Source organism: Schistocerca piceifrons, chromosome 5 (genome assembly GCF_021461385.2).
Source record: "Schistocerca piceifrons isolate TAMUIC-IGC-003096 chromosome 5, iqSchPice1.1, whole genome shotgun sequence".
Classification (NCBI taxonomy): Eukaryota; Metazoa; Arthropoda; class Insecta; order Orthoptera; family Acrididae; genus Schistocerca; species Schistocerca piceifrons.
Genome location: NC_060142.1, coordinates 71,295,611 through 71,313,698, shown reverse-complemented (window position 1 = coordinate 71,313,698; position 18,088 = coordinate 71,295,611).

Below are 18,088 nucleotides of genomic sequence, written 5' to 3'. Positions count from 1 at the left end.
CTATGCCAGCGTGTCTAGTTACAAAATGTTGACATTCCTTGCGTATTTTCTTTCTTAAATAACAAATAGCATTTGTAATTTGACAACATATATACAAGAAAAATATCAAGCATAACTAATAAAGAAAACTTCGGAAAACACGTAGAAAATGTGTGATCATCCACAGAGTTGTGGAGTTATAGCTGTCGTACTGAATGGTCTACGTGTTACATTATTACTCTACGCTGCAGTAACGAGTAAGCGAAATCAAATTAACAAGAAATATAGTCAAAAACCAGTTAAAAACGTTTTGAAACAAAATCGTTTGGCAACTAACACAACTTTCCACTTTCAAGACAGGGAAAATTGTTGACACATTAAAAAAACTCATTTCATTGACAAGTAGCACGTGTCCGAAGGTAGCAGACTTTCTTCCGTTTCCAGGTACAGGATGGTACACTACCGACGAGATATGGCCCAATCGTCCGAGCATTATCTAAATAGTTTCAAACATGTATAAAAATTTTATCACCGTAATATACTGTAACTGAAAAATTAACAAAATCCCCTAAATATCTTCACCGTGCTGTGCAACACTTGAATATGTAGAAGTCTTAATATTTAACGAAGCTGCACAAAACGCAATATAATGTCTCACAAGAACAAAACAGTAGACAATGATGAAAACTGCATATGGCGGGTTTTAGTGCTTATTCCTTCATTTATTTGTAAAATCAGTCACTATACTGAAACGCCGATAAAGAAACGTCATGTGTTCGTAGGTAAATGTCCTCCAGGTACAACATTCTGCCATATCCTTGAACATATTGTATGTGGTACAAAACTATATTTCCTACTCGACAGAGCCATGTAACCGAAACTTAATACTTTAGATTCACAATGGCCTTATTTTTTATGATATGAATAAGTAATATTAATAAAAGAATCGAGGACATACAGAGTCTGTTCTTGAATATTGCATCCCGTATCTTCCAGCTGAAAAGGTGTCTCCATCTGTTCTCGCCTGAAGTGATGGTTTCTTCAGCATGTCAGTGACGTGCTCTCTTTCTACTGTGCCGTGGTGGCGAACCTTATTTCAGCAAGTCGCAGCCGTTATGGTGACGCCAGTGTAAACCTTTTGACGTGATATTCGTGTGGTGGCTAATTTTTTAAATGAGAAGGTCGCAGTTTCATTCGTTCTTGAGTTATGAATGATTGTTAATCATTTAGATTTTCGATACCAACTGTTAATGTACAAAACTGGTACCGACAATACTTAGGAGTCACGTTAGACTGTGAGGAAAGCACTGAAGTTACCAGAGCACTTTGCTTGTTAGTCACTCGTGATACTCTCGCCTTTCTTGCACCATCGATATGAATTTCACATTCCTTAAAATTTTTCATTTCCGTATACACACAGACCCTAGCGAGATAACCCGCCACTTTTGTTCCATCCCATTGTGTCGGTCGCTACCTTCCCATTCGTCCAGAACATGGGAACTGCTATGCTGGCGTCCCTCCAGCGTGGTGTCTCCACCTTAAGTATCACGCTGTTGCACAGCAGAATATTCATTGAATGTAGAAATAAAATTTTGTTAGAACGAGCTGGGTCATCGATAAGTGGAACACGTTCGCCATCTAGGCAGCGATGACATAATCTACATCTACATCTACATCTACATCTACATTTATACTCCGCAAGCCACCCAACGGTGTGTGGCGGAGGTCACTTTACGTGCCACTGTCATTACCTCCCTTTCCTGTTCCAGTCGCGTATGGTTCGCGGGAAGAACGACTGTCTGAAACCCTCCGTGCGCGCTCTAATCTCTCTAATTTTACATTCGTGATCTCCTCGGGAGGTATAAGTAGGGGGAAGCAATATATTCGATACCTCATCCAGAAACGCACCCTTTCGAAACCTGGCGATCAAGCTAGACCGCGATGCAGAGCGCCTCTCCTGCAGAGTCTGCCACTTGAGTTTGTTAAACGTTTCCGTAACACTATCACGGTTACCAAATAACCCTGTGACGAAACGCGCCGCTCTTCTTTGGATCTTCTCTATCTCCTCCGTCAACCCGATGTGGTACGGATCCCACACTGATGAGCAATACTCAAGTATAGGTCGAACGAGTGTTTTGTAAGCCACCTCCTTTGTTGATGGACTACATTTTCTAAGGACTCTCCCAATGAATCTCAACCTGGTACCCGCCTTACCAACAATTAATTTTATATGATCATTCCACTTCAAATCGTTCCGCACGCATACTCCCAGATATTTTACAGAAGTAACTGCTACCAGTGTTTGTTCCGCTATCATATAATCATACAATAAAGGATCCTTCTTTCTATGTATTCGCAATACATTACATTTGTCTATGTTAAGGGTCAGTTGCCACTCCCTGCACCAAGTGCCTATCCGCTGCAGATCTTCCCGCATTTCGCTACAATTTTCTAATGCTGCAACTTCTCTGTATACTACAGCATCATCCGCGAAAAGCCGCATGGGACTTCCGACACTATCTACTAGGTCATTTATATATATTGTGAAAAGCAATGGTCCCATAACACTCCCCTGTGGCACGCCAGAGGTTACATTAACGTCTGTAGACGTCTCTCCATTGATAACAACATGCTGTGTTCTGTTTGCTAAAAACTCTTCAATCCAGCCACACAGCTGGTCTGATATTCCGTAGGCTCTTACTTTGTTTATCAGGCGACAGTGCGGAACTGTATCGAACGCCTTCCGGAAGTCAAGAAAAATAGCATCTACCTGGGAGCCTGTATCTAATATTTTCTGGGTCTCATGAACAAATAAAGCGAGTTGGGTCTCACACGATCGCTGTTTCTGGAATCCATGTTGATTCCTACATAGTAGATTCTGGGTTTTCCAAAAACGACATGATACTCGAGCAAAAAACATGTTCTAAAATTTTACAACAGATCGACGTCAGAGACATAGGTCTATAGTTTTGCGCATCTGCTGGACGACCCTTCTTGAAAACTGGGACTACCTGTGCTCTTTTCCAATCATTTGGAACCTTCCGTTCCTCTAGAGACTTGCGGTACACGGCTGTTAGAAGGGGGGCAAGTTCTTTCGCGTACTCTGTGTAGAATCGAATTGGTATCCCGTCAGGTCCAGTGGACTTTCCTCAGTTGAGTGATTCCAGTTGCTTTTCTATTCCTTGGACACTTATTTCGATGTCAGCCATTTTTTCGTTTGTGCGAGGATTTAGAGAAGGAACTGCAGTGCGGTCTTCCTCTGTGAAACAGCTTTGGAAAAAGGTGTTTAGTATTTCAGCTTTACGCGTGTCATCCTCTGTTTCAATGCCATCATCATACCGGAGTGTCTGGATATGCTGTTTCGAGCATGTCATCACTGGGAGCGCCGAAGTACAAATGGACAGGGAGCTCTTTGCATCTTACTGTGCAAGAGAGTACGCCAGAAAACACCACTTGGAGCTTGGAACACTTTCCAAACAAACACAGTGCTCTTTTCTAATGAGGTTACATGCTGTAACTCCACCATGGGATGACACAAGGGCACTTTTAAGGCTGCACACTTTGCATAAACAAACGATCTGAAGCACTGAAGCTAAACATTAGGCCGGACAAGAGCACGGACAGGCTCAGAAAGTAGGAGCACATTTGGTCACCCATATGGAGGAATCACTTGATAGACTGCTATAAAACATTCCTTCCTTCCACTCATTCTTACAGTTAGGCCATTCCATCTGCACCACACATGCCGATGGAAGGTCGGGTTCACTAGTTGCAGGATGTCGTCGTGGTGAACACAACGAACTCTCTACAGCCACCGCCATCTCGGAGTCGACTGCTATGAATCCGCAGCTGACTGGCTGTGGGGGAACTTCCACTCTGTGAGATGCGCTCCCGCACGTTCCAGCGGTGAGTGACTCAAGATGAGGGTTAGACCCAGCTTCCATGAATGCCAAACCGATCTGCCCAACCGAGAGCTGCACAGCTTGGGAGCAGGGCACCTGTGCCGCCCCTCCTGGGCACTACAAGTGCCAAGTTACAGGCTATGCACAGGGACTGGCTGTTGGGATGTCCTGCGCATCACCGTTGGGTCTTCCACCTACACATGCTGGCAACTGAAAACAGAGGCATGCCGAGTTCTGCGGTCTTATAGATGTCCACAACACACTTGGCTATTACAATGTACTAGCCACTCGACCCTCTTACGGTGGGGTCGCAGCACTGACCCCCAGCAAAGGCCGAACCTGCACTTGCGAAATCCTCACTGGGCGCTAACGTGCTACCCTGCACTTTTGCGAGACATGGGCTCAGTACAGCTGCTACTAGGTAGGGCCAGGAAGAAGACACAGTGATTGTAAAACTCTTGCTAATAATGACTGTTAATTGCATGATGTCTCATTAGCGCATGAGAGCAACTTTACCACTGTACCTCCACTTGTCTCTCCTACACTAATGCAGGATGCCACACCTACTCATCAGCAGACATCTAAATCTGTCATTATACAGTGCAGATAGTGAACAATTTCTGTTATTTTTTTCTTTTTCTTGGGGCCATGTCCAGTTAGAAGGAATTACAGTTGTCCCTGAAGGTGACATTTTATGGGCAACAGGAACCTGCAGACCTTTCACACTTCCAGGTTAACTGTAGGGAAAGATACTTACGGCAGACTAGGTGCCAGTATCAGAGCATAAATTACTATATACTAAAGCAGTGCCCGTACTACGTGAAATTTGTAGAAAGTGAAGCCATGAGGCAACGGAGTGGTTCAAATGGTTCAAATGGCTCTGAGCACTATGGGACTTAACATCTTAGGTCATCAGTCCCCTAGAGCTACTTAAACCTAACTAACCTAAGGACATCACACACATCCATGCCCGAGGCAGGATTCGAACCTGCGACCGTAGCAGTCGCGCGGTTCCGGACTGAGCGCCTAGAACCGCGAGACCACCGCGGCCGGCAGCACCGGAGTACAGTGAGTCCTACTCTGCTGTGATATTTAGGAAAGATTAATATAGTTGTTTTTGTTTGTGAGTAGTTTACTAGGCTCCCTCTTGTTCTGCATTATAATTCAAAACGGACGTTACACGACGACCAGAAACAAGTGCAGCAACTTTGAGTGAAACTGTTGAATTTTAGAAACGTCAGGTAGCCACATTACTACAGTATAAAACACAACAAGGCCGGGCTCGCCAAGAAATGCGGAAAGAACTAGGAGAATTACAAGCCGTGGCTGTATTGACGCAATGATATGGAAGGGATACCAGGGTTGTAGTAAACGTACCTGACCTATCCATTAATTCTGTGGCTGCTAGTCTCATTATACCTTTTTCTAGGAACGAGTCCGACGATGTATCAGCATTTCTGGACGGCGTAAGGGAAGCAAATCAGTTAGGAACCGGTCCGTTGCGACATGTCTGTCTGTGGCTAAATTACGTTTGATGTTACGTACCACGAAACACTTGGTAAAACACAGAGAGTTGACCATCTGACCAGAAGGCGTACTCAACGCAATTGCAAGTTAAATGCTGTCAGATTTTTCAAGAGAAAGTGCGTCGTATTAACACAGAAACACACTGAGTCAGTAGAGCCATGCTCTGACAGAATTTGTAAGTTAAACGCACAGACCTATGAGCTAATGCGCCCTCTGGCGGGAAGCAGACAATAAGGCCTTAATATTTTAGAAAGCATTCTTGACTGGTGCATGGTGGTTGGTATAAAATGCTAAAAATCAATAAAACAGTCTAGACCGCGTTTTCAGATATTTTATTTGTAGGCAACCGGTTTCAGCCCTTTTCTCAGACCATCTCCAGTGACAATTATACTTCTACGGATCTCGTTCCGTCTGCCACCACCAGCAACCATAATGGTGGTGATAAGACTGAAGATGGTTTGAGGAAAGGGCCGAACCGGTTGCTGACAAATAAAAGGTTCGAAAACTCAATCGAGACTGCTCTTATTGATTTTAATAAGGTTTTAGACGTGTTAATAATGGATTTTTCAGTGGATATGTCACAACGAGTGAGGATGGAAATTCCTAATGATTTTTCCTCAGCTATTAGTCCTAGATCTGTGGGTAGCTGGATACTGATGTGCACATCAGAGCTCTGCAAGAAATGGAGAAATTGAGGAAGCTGCCAGGTAGAAGAGCCACCTGCTGAAGATTAATCCAAACATAGGCAAACGAAATGCAGCAGACAGACTGTGGACAAAACAACAGACCAGGACTAGGAAGAATCATGTAAACGAAAACAAAGCACAAGACCAAGAGCTGCAGAGAGACAACAAGCAGGATTGTTATCAAGCAGTCCTAGCACAGCAACGATAGATCCGATAATATCAAGCACGAGCACTGAACTGACTGGCTGTGCCAGCTGTGCGCCTGCATGGAACGCTAATGTCATGTGACGAGGCGGTGGCCGTCTTAGGAAGTGAGTTCTTTGCTGCATGGCTGTGGTGTCCCGCAACAGCTGTCAGAAGTCCATCTCCTCTGACAGGCATTCAACCTCTGCAGCGTCCCATACCAGAACTGGTTGCCATACAGCTGCAAGAGATAGAGATTGACACTCAGAAATGCAGTCACCATGTTACTTTTATCTGAGGTTAAATGCTACAGATGTGGACTAGCAGGCCATGTTATGAAGTAATGCTGCCGACCACAGTTCTTTGAAAGTGGTGAAGTCGGACGTAAAGAGTGTGACTGCGAAAGCAGGAACCAGGATAAGTGCAGTAGAAAAAAGTGTACATTAAACGCAAATGGAGGTGTCTTAAATGTTGGAGGTCATTCCCAGTAAAACAGGACACTGCTAGGACATGCGCAGAGACTGATTTTTGCTTGATTGGTGCAGTAAATAATAAGGAACACAAATTTCTCATAGACATGGGTGCACATGTGTCAGTTACTAGTTGGACCTCTTGGGTAGGAAGAGACTTCAGTCTACGTGGTATACCCACTCGGAAACTCCAGGTAAAATCAGTATGGCAACATTGCTCACTTTTATCATTGTGATGAAAGGTTTAAGGAGCATATGGTGGTGTTTTCCACTCAGGTATCGCAATCAAAATTGCGCCATAATTGATCTTTCGTACTGCATGATCAAATTTGTGGAACTTTGTTTATGGTAGTGGAGAAAGCTGCTAGTGAAACAATTTTGCAAGGTGCTCCTGTCATGAATGTATTACCAGCTAAAAAACAAACACATAAGTAAAGATGAATTCCTGGGACGACATACCAACAAGTACAGGAAAACGTATCTCCATTAGTGTAGGTAAGAACATACCGAGGAAATTATTGTGCATAGTAGAACTACTGGCTTGCAGCGAAGAGCTAAATAAGTCACACAGTATGGCGCACAGGGTCATATTTCATGCTATAGATATAGATGGGGAATTTATGGTTCCAGCGAGTTTGGACAATTTTGGCATGGACATGGCTGGTCTGCCAAAGGTCCCAATGGTTGCCAGATTGGGTGTCTTGGAAGAAGACGATAATAATTCGGGTAACGATTGCAGCCACAAGTATACCATTAGCAATTCTTCACTATGGCATAAAGTCAAACGCTTGCAAGAAAGGGACAGGAAACACATGGAAACCTTATTGCTTAAATTCACGTATTTGTTCAGCCCACTGGGTGCCTCACCAGTAATTCCTATAACAAAGCATAGGACGCAAACAGTAAAAAGTGCTCCGGTATACAGGGAACCATACAGGGTCCCGAATCATTGATAACCTTTGATGGAGGAATTCATTGACCAACAGTTGACTGATGGGATCATTGAGGAAAATGATGGTACCTGGAATGCAAACACTGTGAATGTGCCCAAAAAGTCCTCAGATGGTACGAAAAAATACAGATTCTGTTGCGATTATCGTTTCTTAAATGCAGAGATTGTCACCAATGTGTATCCAAGCCGAAACATTACGGAAGCTCTCAACAATTCACCACCAGCTGCCATCATCTTGAAGTAGTTTTATAAGACTGGTGAAGACAGCTTTTCATATACATTGGAGACATTACCAGTGTTGTGTAATGTTGTTCGGACTGAAAAACGCACAGGCAACATTTCAGATACTTTTGAATGGAGTATTTTGGTGACTGAAACCTGAAAAATACATGGTGCATATTGACGATATTATTGTATTTTCAAACCATACAGAAGAACACGTGAAACGGCAATTGGAAGTCTTAAAATGACTGCAGGCAGAATGGGTAACAGTGCCGATGGACGCTATTTTCTCAAATGAAATCAAACTACACTCCTGGAAATGGAAAAAAGAACACATTGACACCGGTGTGTCAGACCCACCATACTTGCTCTGGACACTGCGAGAGGGCTGTACAAGCAATGATCACACGCACGGCACGGCGGACACACCAGGAACCGCGGAGTTGGCCGTCGAATGGCGCTAGCTGCGCAGCATTTGTGCACCGCTGCCGTCAGTGTCAGCCAGTTTGCCGTGGCATACGGAGCTCCATCGCAGTCTTTAACACTGGTAGCATGCCGCGACAGCGTGGACGTGAACCGTATGTGCAGTTGACGGACTTTGAGCGAGGGCGTATAGTGGGCATGCGGGAGGCCGGGTGGACGTACCGCCGAATTGCTCAACACGTGGGGCGTGAGGTCTCCACAGTACATCGATGTTGTCGCCAGTGGTCGGCGGAAGGTGCACGTGCCCGTCGACCTGGGACCGGACCGCAGCGACGCACGGATGCACGCCAAGACCGTAGGATTCTACGCTGTGCCGTAGGGGACCGCACCGCCACTTCCCAGCAAATTAGGGACACTGTTGCTCCTGGGGTATCGGCGAGGACCATTCGCAACCGTCTCCATGAAGCTGGGCTACGGTCCCGCACACCGTTAGGCCGTCTTCCGCTAACGCCCCAACATCGTGCAGCCCGCCTCCAGTGGTGTCGCGACAGGCGTGAATGGAGGGACGAATGGAGACGTGTCGTCTTCAGCGATGAGAGTCGCTTCTGCCTTGGTGCCAATGATGGTCGTATGCGTGTTTGGCGCCGTGCAGGTGAGCGCCACAATCAGGACTGCATACGACCGAGGTACACAGGGCCAACACCCGGCATCATGGTGTGGGGAGCGATCTCCTACACTGGCCGTACACCACTGGTGATCGTCGAGGGGACACTGAATAGTGCACGGTACATCCAAACCGTCATCGAACCCATCGTTCTACCATTCCTAGACCGGCAAGGGAACTTGCTGTTCCAACAGGACAATGCACGTCCGCATGTATCCCGTGCCACCCAACGTGCTCTAGAAGGTGTAAGTCAACTACCCTGGCTAGCAAGATCTCCGGATCTGTCCCCCATTGAGCATGTTTGGGAATGGATGAAGCGTCGTCTCACGCGGTCTGCACGTCCAGCACGAACGCTGGTCCAACTGAGGCGCCAGGTGGAAATGGCATGGCAAGCCGTTCCACAGGACTACATCCAGCATCTCTACGATCGCCTCCATGGGAGAATAGCAGGCTGCATTGCTGCGAAAGGTGGATATACACTGTACTAGTGCCGACATTGTGCATGCTCTGTTGCCTGTGTCTATGTGCCTGTGGTTCTGTCAGAGTGATCATGTGATGTATCTGACCCCAGGAATGTGTCAATAAAGTTTCCCCTTCCTGGGGCAATGAATTCACGGTGTTCTTATTTCAATTTCCAGGAGTGTATTTAGGATATGTAATTAGCCAATAAGGTGTAAGGACTGATACACAACTGATATTAGTGGTTAGTGCTTTTTTATTAGCACAGACTACAAAGCAGTTACAATCATTTTAGCCCTTTGAATTTACTACAGGAAGTTCATGAGGGATTTTGTTCAAATTGCCGGGCCCTTGAGTCATTAACAAAAGGAGGGAAATTCAAGTGGTCAGTAGACTGTGAAGCCACATTCGAGACACTGGAACATGCTTTGGTATCTGGTCCTTTGTTGGTATTCCCTAACTGCGAACAATAGTTCACCCTCTCCTCCAATGTGAGCAATACAACAGTTAGTTGTGTGTCAGCCAAATCGTGGACAGTAGGTAACATCCAGCGGCTTATACATCGAGGCTTGGAACAAGGAGGAACACAACTATTCAATGACAGAAAAAGGAATACTAGCTGTTATTTGTGATATTATCTACTTACACTGTCCTTTACGTGGATAAACATTGAAGGTAGTTGCTGATCCAGCTTTCCGTAAATGCCTATTGGGATCAAAAGACATTTACAGTAGATTAACATTGTGAGCATTGAAACAGAGCACGTTTAATTATGAAGTGGTGCATAAATATCTTGGAAAATGCATGCTAATGCAGACATACTGAACAGGAAAACTGGCCCTCTGCAGGTACAACGCAAAAACTGGCCAAACTGGCAGAAGGCGGAAGAAGCTGCTATAGACTATCGGGCTTTTTGGTTGTAGCCACAGTTTGTGACACACAATGGTTTTCTGTACAGAAATACAAAGTGTGGAACAGAGGTCGAGGTTCACACACCATTCAGGAATGCAGAAGGCACTTGATCTTCTGCTGGTGAGTCATGGGGATGTAGAGTAACAGATAGATGCATAGCCAAAACGTTTTCGTGAAGAGTCCAAAAGCACATTGTTGGACAGTACATAAAAGGCTGTGTGTCATGTGCACAAGGAGCAAATCTTAGTCACCAGTGTATACCAATACAAAGGTTACCAGAAGCGACAAAATCTTTTGAAATACTTCGATTGGATATGCTTGGACCATTTAATAGTACAGCAGCTGGCAAGAAGTATATTTTGACGATAATACATCATTTCTTCCAGTTCTTTGCAATGATAGCGATTTCAAACCAGTGAGCTGGCACCATCACAAACGCAATGATTAATAACTGTATACTAATATTTGGCGTTCCTAACACTATTATTACAGATCAGGATACAAATATAATGTCAGGCCTCTTGAAGCAGTTGTGTCGCCTGACTAATGTGCAAAAACTTCACACTAATCCTTTCCAACTACAAGTGAATGGTCATACCGAAAGGATTCATCACAAAAATTCTAAAATATTAAGTTATTATGTGAATAATCAGCATGATAATTGTGACAATTATGTTCAATACATTGTCTCAGTATATAATTCTAAGATAAACTTTAGTGCTGGTCTTTTACCAAACAAGGTTGTATATGGTAGAAAGATATCATCTGCTTTCAAGGTTCTGAAAGCTAAATTAGGTAGAGATGTGCAGGCAGTAAAGAAATTTGTGAAGCTAGAAACAGAAGTTTGGCAGAAGGTCAAACAAATCAAAGGAAAAGATGGGACAATGTGTGGGGAAGTACAGCATATAGAATGAGTCAGTGGGTTTTGGTAACGAACAAGTAGACACCAAAAACAAGAATAAAATTTTTTTAACAAGGTACCAGGGTCCATATCAATTGATGGAGGTGACATCGCCAGTAAAAATGAAGGCTCTGCGTCCAATGAAGTGACTGATTATTCATGTAATCCTAGTCAAACCCTTCAGAGGAGCAGTAAACACTTTGGAAGGGATTCCAACATCACAGGTGGTATGGAATAAAAGCTCTAAGATGGCGAAAAAGCCTCTAGTTAGAAATGTTCAGGATTCACGTAACATACCGTATGCTTTAAGATCATGTGTTTAGTCTCCTTTTGTTTGTTTTGTATATTTTGACATAGAATGTCTGACCTATTGATTAAGTATTATTTTGTTTTGTGGGTTTGTTTTAGGTTGTACTAGATATGTAATCATATTGGTCTAATATTTGGTGGTATTTTATTATGCAACAGTGCTTTCAGAAGGAGGGAATGGAACTGTCATGACATTTTTTCCTCTCAGGTGGTATGCCAGCCTGGGCACTGTACGTACTTGAGCATTATCCTGCAAAATAATGGTCAGGTCTTGCAGAAAGTGTCATCACTTCTGTCTCTATGCTGTTCATTTTTGGAACACAACCTGTCCTTGCTGGACAGGTCCACAGCTGCACAGGGTAGACAGAGCACCCCCTAGTCAAGACAGGTCTCCAGCAGGACAATGCCGCTATACCTGCATTGACGAGGATAAAAGCTGGGCTGGGTGCGAAAGACTGAAGGGATGCATCTACACAGTGGAGTCATAAACTGGACATTGTGTACAGCGCCCCGCCTAGTAAAAATTCACAAATTTTCGAGTTCGCCAATACTGCAAACAGGCCTGTGACCCACCTTGGTCATATAAGACACTCTGGTATCTGAGAAACGTTTATAGATAGAGTCTTTATGACACCTCATAGCTTGGACTAACATGCTCCAAAGCACAGGCGATTTAGATAAAGATTTTTAAGATTGTATCTGTTCACTTGTTGCTGTGGGAAGCAACTAGACTTACGGGAAAAACATCTTCGTGAAAACTTAAAAAGGCCAGTAATTGGCTGTTTCTTTTTTTCCAGAGATGCAGGTTTTTTAACCCTTGTACTGGTTCTACGTGAGACATGAGTTTGTGCTGCATGTAGAAGGGGAGATTAGCGCCTCTAAAGCCCTGTGATTGGCTCAAGACAGGGTGAAGGCGGTGTCGTTCGTGCACTTTGCGGAAAACTTTTTTTTTTTTTTTTTTTTTTTTTTTTTTTTTTTTTTTTTTTTTTTTAAAAAGAAAAGAGGTGCGAGGCACTCGGGCTCTAGGCTTCTCTCTGGAAGCAACTTCTTGTTGTAGCCCTGGCATGTGTGGTTGTGTACTTGGGACCTATCACTTTCGAGCTGTTAGACTGTGGAGCATGTGGTCAAGTTCTTACTGTACCGACATTGTGGCTTCAATAGTCTCAGACTACTCGTTTGCCAAGGGCACACTTATTCGTTGTTGGTTTACCAGTCTTGACTTTTGGTATCCTTGTGCGCTGCGTCGTACAAGTGAGCCAAATTGGTCCTTGGTACGACCAGTGAACAGGTGTGTCACACACTGAAATCTACCGTGAATTCAGGGTTCTGGTAGAGAGTAAATTGCGATCCGTCTGTCTGATCGCTAGACCGTGAGATTTTGCATTTCTTTCGTGGCCGCGATCGATTCACACGGGCCGCCTTGCGTCTCACCCTCGCCGCACACATCTCGCCAGCTGCAAGTTGCATCGCTACACGAAGCAAACAGGGTAACGTACTGCTGCTCCGGCCTTGTCAGGGCGTACAAATCACAGTCGCCACTTGTTCTCAGCTGCACCTATATAGACTTCTGTAGATTCTCGATCAAAGTTTGCTCAGTATTGGATCAATTCAGATTGCGTTCTGCACATTTTTAGGGCCACAGTACTTGACTCGCTTTTGCCACCCGGGATCGTTGTCCATTGTGGTCTTAAACCACCTGTAAGTTGTTTAAAATATTCCATAAAACGTTTTTTGCATAAATTATGTCAGTCTTCCTTTTTGGGAAAATAAAAGTTGTCACTTAACTAGATTTTGGATACATTCTCTATCAACCAGTTTTTTATATAGTCGCCCCAAGTGTTTACTTTCATTGTGGTGTCCCATGCCAGGATAACTTTCACTTCCTTGCATTCAGATTTGCACGTGGTGGCCAAGACTGAAACTAATCCTTTTCGGCATAAAGCGTTTCTATATTAATGCATTAGAATATCCACCAATTTTCACTACGATACGATAATTACAGTCCACACTGAACCTCTACGAGTAGCTGCACTTTAATTATAACCACCCGTAGCCCACTCCTTCGATTTTTACTATCTGCGTAGGCACAGTCGATGGTGCCCTTGTATTTAGACCCATCTGAACAGGCAGACGCAACACCTGACCGTCATTCGAGAAGATGATGTAAACTACTGTTATTGATTTCTTGGTTCTCAGAATAGTCCAGATTAATATATTCATCCATCACCTGTTTCATATGTTTGTATATTCGCTCGAAGTAGGGTAGTAGCGCATTCTTCTAACAAGATTCTGGCAGTTGCTTAGCGTTGAAAATGTCTCCACAAGCCATTATGTTGATTTATAGTCCCAGTAGCGGTTGGAGTAGCATCTTCCTGTAAGGCTGAAAATTTTATTTGTCAGCTCATTGCCAAAGCGTTGTTGGTGTTTCAGAATAAATTTTCTGCTGTGGTAGTACGTAGTTATATAGGTACTTCCACTTTTTCGACTAACGGTTCAAATGGTTCAAATGGCTCTGAGCACTATGGGACTCAACTGCTGAGGTCATTAGTCCCATAGAACTTAGAACTAGTTAAACCTAACTAACCTAAGGACATCACACACATCCATGCCCGAGGCAGGATTCGAACCTGCGACCGTAGCGGTCTCGCGGTTCCAGACTGCAGCCCCTAGAACCGCACGGCCACTTCGGCCGGCTCGACTAACAGTGCGTTCGTCAAACTGGATCCTATAACTCCAGCATAATCGCAGTGCTTTGTATTGATACTTGTCGAGCGTCTGTAGCAGCTGCCTGCAGACTGTGCCATACAAAATGAGGAGTAATTTCCGTGAGGACGCAGGTAGCATGACATACGCCAAGCTATTACAGGATACACCCAGCATGGGTTTACCGTCGTGGGTCGACGTATAGCCAGAGAGCTTTCCACTTAGCTTTGATATGCTGTACAAGGCGAGGCCATCGAAGATTATTATCATTATGAAGATCTAGATATTAAACACATCCTTTAAGGGAGATCTGATAAGAACCAAATTGTATGGCCGCAGTCGTTTTGTATCTGTGTTGTCAGTATATGCTGACTGTGGTCTCACTGGATTCAATGTTAAATACGACTATATTCACCTGTAACCAGTGTCCAAAGTTACGTATTGTATCACCTAAGTTGTTGTTAACAGCCTGCAATGTATCATCAGTAGCATAAATACGCAGATCGTCGGCACACTGAATTATACTGACAGGAGACATTTGTATGTTGCCAGCATACATTTTAAACAACAAGGAAGAGAAAACTGACCTTTGAGCCAACCGTGCAATGATGGTCCTCAGAAAACCTTATCAACCTCCATTCTTGTAACAGGGAAACTTTGTGGCAGCTGCAAGTTTCTCAGTATTTGAGCAAGAACAGGCAACAGGAGTTCGTTGTATGTATGGCTTAAATCCGTACAAAATGCCATTAAATATTTATTCAAGGAGAAACACCGCTGGATTTCCACTATCACGGCCGATGGAATATCTCTCGTGCCCTGTCCACGTCATAAATGTAACTGAAAATCGAGTACAAGTTCAGAACTCTCTATGTATCATTACAAACACCAGATTGCTGTACAAATCGGTACCTCTAATACACAGTAGCACGTCCTCTTCCAGTTATGCATCCCTGTATTCATCGCGGCATACTATCCACAAGTTCATCAAGGTACTGTTGGTCCAGATTGTCCGACTCCTCAACGGCGATTCGGCGTAGATCCCTCAGAGTGGTTGGTGGGTCACGACGTCCAGAAACAGCCCTTTTCAATCTATCATAGGCATGTTCGATAGGGTTCATGTTTGGAGAAAATGCTGGGCACTCTAGTCGAGCGATATCGTTGTCTTGGAAACCATTCACAAGATGTACACGATAGAGGCGCGAATTGTCGTCCTTGAAGACTAATACCTACCCAATATGTTGCCGATATGGTTGCACTATCATTTGGAGGATGGCATTTACGTATCGTACAGCCGATACGGCGCCTTCCATCACCACTAGCGGCGTACGTCGGCTCCACATAATGCCACCCCAAAACAGCAGGGAACCTTCACCTTGCAGCACTCGCTGGTCAGTGTGTCTTAGGCGCTCAGCCTGACCGGGTTGCCTCCAAACACGTCTCCGACGATTGTGTAGCTGATGGCATATGTGAAACTCATCGGTAAAGAGAACATGATGCCAATCCCGAGCGGTCTATTCGGCATGTTGGAGGGCCCATCTGTACCGCGCTGCATGCTGTCATGGTTGCAAACATGGACCTCGCCATGGACGTCGGGAGTGAAGTTGCGCAACATGCAGCCTATTGCGCACAATTTGAATCGTAACACGACGTTCTGTGGCTGCTCGAAAAGCATTATTCAACATGGCGGCGTTGCTGTCAGGGTTCCTCCTAGCCATAATCCATAGGTAGCGGTCATCCACTGCAGTAGCAGCCCTTGGGCAATGCCTGAGGAATGCATATCATCGTCAGTTCCTGTCTCTCAGTATCTCCTCCATGGCTGAACAACATCGCTTTGGTTCACTCCATGATGCCTGGACACTTCCCTTGTTGAGAAGCCTTCCTGGCACAAAGTAACAATGCGGACGCGATCGAACCACGGTATTGACCGTCTAGGCATGGTTGAACTACAGACAACACGAGCGGTGTACCTGCCTCCTGGTGGAATGACCGGAACTGATCGTCTGTCGGACCCCCTCCGTCTAATAGGCGCTGCTCATACAGCGTTGTTTACGTCTTTTGGCGGTTTTAGTGACATCTCTGAACAGTCAAATGTGTCTATGATAGAACATCCACAGTCTATCTTCAGGTGTTCTGGGAAATAGGCTGATGTAAAACTTTTGTTGATGTGTGTATAAGATATCCTAAAATCCAAAAAACACAATCTTGAATAAACTCTCAAAATTAAGGTCATGGTCCAGTAACACTACATATTACATTGTCTAGATGAGTTATGTAAGTGTGTGTATACACAGAAGTTACTGAAATGAGATTACGTGTCTGAAATAGCCTTATGAGGATAAATCCTCTAGTAAAATTGTGCTGCTGTAACCTGTCGGAGCACACCGGTTTGCAGTGGTTAGTAGGTGCTGTATCTAGAGTGCCTATCGCGAGAGAGGCCAGGGACACACTGACAAGCAACACGCCGCCAACGCCCTCTCGACAGCTAGTAGTTAGGCCGCCGCTGCTGACTGGAGGGCCTCACTCACACGCTGACTCACTCATTCCAGTTTGGCGTCTTTCACTACAATCGCAGAGCAGGCTCAGTTAACATCTCAAGCTATGACAGTTCATAGCGACCAGATAAGAGACTATAGCGAGACCAAAGTTTGTAATAGCGAAATCACCGATATTGTCTGCAAGAGGACTATTACTGATGGCTTATACCGTAACACATGGACTCTATTGAAGTTAAGTATCGTGTTCATGTAAATAAATAATCGTGTTAATTGATGTGTTCATTTGTGTTGTAGGAAGAGGCTACCGGCCACCCTTAACAACATCCTTTCCCTTGCTTCCTCGCGGTACAAGGCTCTATAAGAATAATTTCTTGAAAGTTTCCTTGAAACATGTACAGACCAGGTGACTATAATGGAAGTGCAGTTACTCACAGAGGTCCAGTAACTATCGAATGTAAGCGAAACACCGTTTATATTATGTATGTTATTGGATAGGGTCCGCCTTTGGCAAAACACAATTTTGTTTTTTAACCCAAATATGTTTCACTGCAGTTGCAGCATCTTCAGTGAGCTTTTATTTTCCATCTTTTTACTACATAGTGTGGGTTTCCTGATGTGTTGTGTTTCTACAGTGCCTTTTTTTTTTGCACAGTTTGTCATCTGCAACCACTTATACGTTTTCCTTTTAATCATCTTCATCACTGTTGAACACTATTTATTGAGTTGTCACTGTCACCGTAACTGTTTCACTGCTTTACCGTTCATATTGTAATGCTGAAAAGAAAAGATCTAATTTTGGTCAACACGTTCAAATCTGGCGCTGTGAATGCAAGAAAGACGTATAGAAATGTTTTCATATGCAATGCATTGGGAATGCAACTTGGGGAGAGAAGGTCAAACATGTAAAAAGGCACAGTGCTGATTTTATTCATAATAGCCAGGCCCTTACACAATTTTTTCAGTACAGTTACCCGAGACGTCGAAGAGATGCTGCATCCCTAAGACGAAGTGATCAGCAGTTGCTCGCAGCCGTTCCTGTGAATTCTGAGCGAGGTGTTCCTGCATACTGGCTGTCAGATAAGGTAGGAACTAATCGTATCCGTGGTTAATGCATGCCAAAAATCACGTGGATTCGGATCAGGTGTTCTTGTAGGCCATGCATCTGGAAGAGCTTTGGAGGTTACACATTCGTGAAGGGTTGCACTGAACAGATCTTTCACTGGGCGAGCGACATGAGATGTTGAACCATATTGCATGAAAACAGGACTTCCCACGCACTTGCACTCTTCCAAAGCAGGGAT